Raw genomic sequence first — 6590 nt, 5'->3', positions numbered from 1 at the left:
GTTCTCACCTTTTGTCTTTCTTGGACTATTAATTGACACTTAATCATTCACCCTAACTTAACTAAAGTAAACCGAGGTAAACGTTATGGTTGCTTTGTTCACTGAATCTCACATCCCTACATCTTAGCATACATCTCCTTGCTTTGAAGGCCCTGAGAATTGGAAATGTTGACAATAGCCAGGTGTATCTAGATTTTTTAAAACACTTCCATAGTCACAATAGTATAGTGAATGAACGTTTTAAGTCGTCGTAATAATCAGAGATTGTAATAGTACATTGTAAGAGTATTTGCTGATTTTATGAACCAATCTAAATAAACAATATACCATTTATTGATAGAAGCATGACATGATCTGCAGTGATACAAATGGCTGTTAGTGGAGTAATGGTTGGATTAAACAGAATAGTTGTTACAATATTGTAGTCAAAAGCCTTGAAGTAAGTAATTTTCCATATAAAATTGTATCTTTTAGGAAGAATTGATCATTTAGAGCTCTTCTCTTCCAGTTAGTGTTTATTTGCTGGTGTTAAATTAGGTTGAAACTACTTTCTACTGACAGAGGTTAGTGCAGGCTGGTACAGGGCATACTCATGAGTCTTATTTATTATAACTCACCTGACACAGTGTCTGGGCTCTGGGGTACAGTGATGGCATCGTCATAGTACTCTGGAGCCTCTTCTGTCACAGAGGACATCAGCTCTCCTGAACCACACACCGTCACACATCAGATTTAAAATTAAAGAGATCTGACAACCTAACTCTATAATACATTTCAAACTAATTTCGGATTTTTATTGAGATGGTGAATAACAACAGGGCCACCTTAATCAGGACAGAGAGAGCAATGCTGTGAACCTTTGTGAAACATCTAAAGAGGAGCTGGACACAGGCAGCAGAATAACCCAGAGAATAATCCAGACTCAGTGTGATGAGCTGTGTAGTGCACAGAGAGAGCCAGATTCATTGAGATTGGTGCAGGGTTTCTCTGTAGGACTGGACTGAAATGACTCACCTGAGAAGGCATCTGGGCTCTGAGGTACAGTTGCAGTATCATCATAGTACTCTGGAGCCTCTTCTTTCACAGAGGACATCAGCTCTCCTGAACCACACAGAGACAGGTTTACTGTTACATATCAGATTTAAAATACAGAAGACCTGGGAACCTGATTATATAATACATTTCAAATTAACTCTATTTTGTTTAAATTAAAATTGTGAATGACAACAGAGTAGCCTGTTTCAGAACAGAGAGCAATGGTGTGAATCGTTGTTAAATATCTGAAGAGGAGCTGGAGAATGGCAGCAGAATAACCCAGAGAATAATCCAGACCTATTCACTTCCATAATAAATATAAAACTATTACTAGATTTGGACTTATTTGGGCAGAGCGAAGATACTGAAGAGGAGCTGGACACTGGCAGCACAGTGACCCAGACTGATAGTTCAGAGCTGAGAGCATAGAGAGTCAGTTTAATGTGACCGTTGCTGAGTAACTGATAACTCTGTATTCTGAGGTTGAGATAAAAGAGAGAATAGAGAGAGTCAGACTCACTGGGTTTGGTGCAGGGTTTCTCTTTGGGACTGGACTGAAATAACCAACCTGACAAAGCGTCTGGACTCTGAGGTACGGTTACAGCATCATCATAGTGCTCTGGGATCTCTTCTTTCAGAGAGGTTATCGAGTCTCCTGAACCACACAGAGACACAGAGAATGTACACTTCAACTCTGACTTACTTCACCACAGTGCTGCAATCACTTTAAACACTGATGTTCATAAGAACTGCAGAGTAAAATGTGTTTTCCATGTAGTTATAGTGTAGGAAAAAATAACCGGTTCAGGGACGCCAAATATGTAATCATAGTGGCTCTCTGAAGGCACCAGTTCTGTAGGGTTTGGGCATTTACTGAGACAATTATTAATTGTAGCAGTAAATCACAAAGTTGATTCTTTTGATGGCTTTAGAATCCAACCAGGCGACATAACTCAAACAACGCACACACACAGGTACTAATACACGAGGATACATTTATTAATACATAGAATATGCATATAAACCTAACAGATCTTATCGAGAGGGTTATCAGAATACAAAAGGTATATATTCAATCAGTTACGAAGAGTTACACATCAAGAGGACATACGTTCAGTATATCATTCATTTAGACCGTTTCGTAAATGAACTTGGTTATAACTTCTACATTAGATACTCAAAACAAGTACATAACTCTTAGGAATTAAATTGATATCAACTGGTTTGGATAGCAATTGAATTCTCGAGCTGTAATGCATTGAAGTTGAATACTCATCCAATTTCTGGGGATTCAGATCTCCTGCAGGCTCAAAGAATCAGCTGCAGGCTTGTTGCTGTCCAATCCGCGCTCTCTGGCTGTGTGCCAGGCTGTGCTGTGCGGCTTGCAACGGTGCGCTGCTGATGCTCACTGACCGGTTAGTTAGTGTTGGCTTTAACTAGCACAGTTTGTGCACAGGAGAAAAGATGACTGTGGGTCCCAGCAAGTCAGGAAGAGGACCGGTTCGTTCCTGATGAAGACTAGTTCTGAATAGTGATTCAGCTGTCCACAGTTCCGACCTGTTGCTGGTTACTCTCTGGCAACCTCCACTCTAGACTCTTAGAACAAAGGAAAGTTCTGGCACTCGGACACACTGGCCGTTCCGTGGTTGTCCGGGCTGAGTCTCAGGATGGTCAGGAGGTGCGCTGCGAGAATGTCCTGCCCTTGGGAGCCTTCTGCTCCTGGGCCGTCCTGCCCTGGAATTCTCCTTTGAATTCCCTTTGGAACAGTCCACAGAATCCTCTCCAGAATCTTACTGAATCTGAATCTGAATCTCTCAGGCTCTCTGTGTTGCCTGTTTTTACCTGGAGGAACTTCAGCTCGTCGATTGGCTGAAAGTTCCATGGGCATCAGAGTCCCACGTGGGTTACTCGGCCCTACCAGTCCCTGATTGGTTGATTAAGGTGAGATATGAGTCACTTAGTCCTGACACTTAGTAATGCAGTCCAGATGTCCAACTGGCACTCCCTAGACAGATAGGCGCCAGTGGATGACCATTGATCATGATGGCCAGGCTTAGCTACTTGCATCCCCCTTTGGGAGCTGTCCTTATCAAAAGAAAACATCTTGCATGAATAGTTTCTCTGTGGCTGCACAACAGAGATGAACAGAGAAATGGGGCCTCATTTGGGAAAGCTCAGAAACACTTAATTCTGCCTTATTATTAAGCCTCGCCGCTACAATAGTAAAGTGTAATTCTAAATGCTTTGTGAGATAAAATTAAGACAAGACTCCAGGGTGAGTCTTATAAACAGCCATCAAGAGAATCTTTAATAATTAAGTCAGGATGTTGGTGTTAATATCTCATCTGAAAGGTGGTTTCTCCTGCCTTCAGTTTCCCAGTCATCATTCTGGGACAACGATCCTGAATTCTGCTCCTGAGGGAAATCGTAACTGTTGCATCAACACTAGTTAGAGCTGCATCCTAACTATTCCTTAAAGGTATCCTCTCCCTCTACTGATAAAGACTAGTTTTGTTTTGTCTTAGCCTCTGTGATCTGTTAAGATCAGGCCAGCATTAGGCAACACTAAAGAGCAGAGTTAATAAGGTGTCAAACAACGGAGGTTATATTTGTCAGATTCAGAATTTTCTACACAAGTTCTCTAGATTTCAGCCTGGTTTGGGATGAGAGTGAGTACTGGACTGAAGACACCCCCACTCACACACTGAGCCCCCTGACTCCATCTCCCCTCACCTGATACTGGGTCTCCCTCACTGTCCTCCACATCATCGTATCCTGAGGGCAGCTCGTCAGAGAGGAATCTCCCTGTGAACAGGAGGACAGATCAGTAATACCTGGACTCAGACAGCAGGCTCACTGTCCTCTACTGGCTGTTCCCACTGTGTGAGAAGCCAGAGTGTGAAAAGTAACATAGAGTTTGTTTTTAGATCAGGGACAGTGCTGTGCTGATTTTCGTTACTCATGTTAACATACCTCTTGAGAAAGAAACCACTATCTGAAACCAGTGTGGTGAGATATTCTACAAGTGTAAGTCCTCAAATCTTCCTCAGATGGTGGTGACCAATCACACCCTCTGTACACTCTCTCCACTCACCTCTCCTGGGGGCGCTGTAGGTTCGCTCTCTGGCCGGTTTGTGCTCTATTTCCTCATAAACAGCATCATGATAGGGGGTGTGTGCTCCCTTAGAAAGGGCTGTGTTAGGAAACAAACACTCAGGGTTAACATGCAGTGAGGGGAATATAAGGTATTTAATTGGGTGCTAAACCTTTTCTTGGGCATCTGTGCACATAAATATTATAATTATACACATCTGCAAATTTCTACAGATCTCCATCTTAGAGTAAAATCCACATATCAGTTTCATGTGAGTGATAGTAGTGACCACCAGAGGTCACTAGTTCCCTCCCTACCTTTCCTCAGCTTCCTGTTATGGATCAGCTGCCACACTAACAGGGCCAGCACCACAAAAAGCAGAGCCCCCAGTGGCAGGAGGACCGGGAGTGAGATGGAGAGGCCTCCCAGCTGCTGTGTCTGGGGTGTTGTCCTGGTGCTGCCTGAAGGAGAGGGACACAGATCAGAAAATGATCTTCTGTGTCTTAATCTTCAGTCTCAGTAGTGATCTCATCTAGACAGAGATTAGAAACTGGAGAATTTACCTGTTTCCACAGAAGAAGTGCTGGTGGAAGTAGGAAGAGCTATAATAGAAGATAAAATGTTTTTTGATGAGGAGATTCACAATAATTCTCTTTATTTCTTGACAAAAATGAAACAGAGAGGCTACAGTTTATAGAGAGCAGTACTTCTGAAAACCATGCAGTTTGCCAGCAGCATCATTTAGACAAACCAAAATGTCTCTTATTCCCTTCAACTTCAATTCCCTATTCAACTGCATTACCTGTTGTCACTGGATGACTTTGAGATCCCCAACCTGAAAAAAAAAGGAGAAGGGATGGGTCGAGATTCAGAGAGTATTTAATAGCCATAAGGACTCATACTAATTGTATTTCTAATAGGCAGAATTTGTGTTGGATTCTTCATTATTATTTACATCTGTATTCCTGTACTGAGAGCAGCCCTGAACACGCTGGGAGCTCCAGCTGCTCCCACTCACCTGTACAGGTGACCCCAGCGTCCTCCTTGTGCAGACAGTTGCTCTGTCCCAGGGGAGGGTGCCAACAGTCCCACAAGTGAAGCTCACTGCTCCTGCAGTTCACCTTGTCCAGCCAGACGGTGCCATTCCCTGGTCCGAATGATGCGTTTCCCACTGCACTCACTGCATCTCCACAGCCCAGCTGTCTGCAGACCACCTGGGCATCCTGCAGGTCCCAGGAGTCATCACAGACTGTCCCCCAGGAGCCATTGTTATAAACCTCCACCCTCCCAGAGCAGTCACCTTCTCCTCCGACCAGCCTGAGGGGCCAGTAGTCTAGAGAACAAAACAAATCTGATTAACAGACACAGAGATACAAACCCAACCAGCCTGAGGGGCCAGTAGTCTAGAGATTGGTTTGACACATCTTATCAACATCAAAGCAAAATATATATCAGCTACTGTCTGGTTTAGTGCGCTGACTGTATTTGTTATTTGTGAAAAAAATGTAAGAACTGATTTATTTTATCAACATACAGATACATTTTGTAAACTCACTTGAACATGTGTCCTGGCCTGAGGCTGTGGAACAGGATTTGAAACTCCGGGGCACAGACTTCTTCTCTTCATCTAAAAGAAGGAAAACCCTGTTAATTTAAGATTAATAACCTTTATACTGGACATGATGACATTAAGGAACAAGTAATAGGTTTATTAGGCTGCTCCCACCTGAACTATGATGACATTAATGAGTATCATGTCTGAGTATGAGAGTATGTTAGCTGCAAGTATGAGTACTCATGCAGTCATTACATCTTCTTTTGTCTTTCGTATTATATATTTTTTTACTTTCATTTTTTAATGTGTTGTACGGATTCTGTATATAACACATATTACTTGCTTCTTGAAAATGCTGTGACTGCCAGATCTAAAACAATAAAATAGGAAAACTGTGTGTAGGTCTGAAGACATTTGTAAGGCATATTGCTTGGTAAACTGCTGGATTTAAAGTTCCATACACTCTGGGATTAGGGATTAGAAACACTAGAATCTGCTCATAAAACTAACATTCAGCACTTTTTGACAGCTCACCTTATTTCTTAATTAGCAGATTGTTTATTCTTTTAAACTGGAAATAATCAGTAATGGATAAGACTAAACTAACATTGTGTGACTCAAAATAAACACCACATATACAGAACATTATTTGCTAGGGAAAAGCAATATAAAATCAGCAATAAATTCACTTATACAACTATTGCTATTGCTCTCTGGCAACAGTTACCGGTTGTGTACAGATCAAACATTTTGGCATCATTTCTCTTCAATGAGTCACTCTTGGTGTTATGATAACAACGAAGAGCGACTCCGCCCAGAAACAACTAAGCCTAGCCAGCAACTGTTTTTTGAGCGGAGACAAACATTTCCCTCTTAGACTTGCTTATATCGTTTTCAACATGTTCA

The sequence above is a fragment of the Atractosteus spatula genome, unplaced genomic scaffold (assembly GCF_055471065.1).
Source record: "Atractosteus spatula isolate fAtrSpa1 unplaced genomic scaffold, fAtrSpa1.hap1 Scaffold_117, whole genome shotgun sequence".
NCBI classification, from domain to species: domain Eukaryota; kingdom Metazoa; phylum Chordata; class Actinopteri; order Semionotiformes; family Lepisosteidae; genus Atractosteus; species Atractosteus spatula.
Note: the sequence above shows the minus strand (reverse complement) of the source record.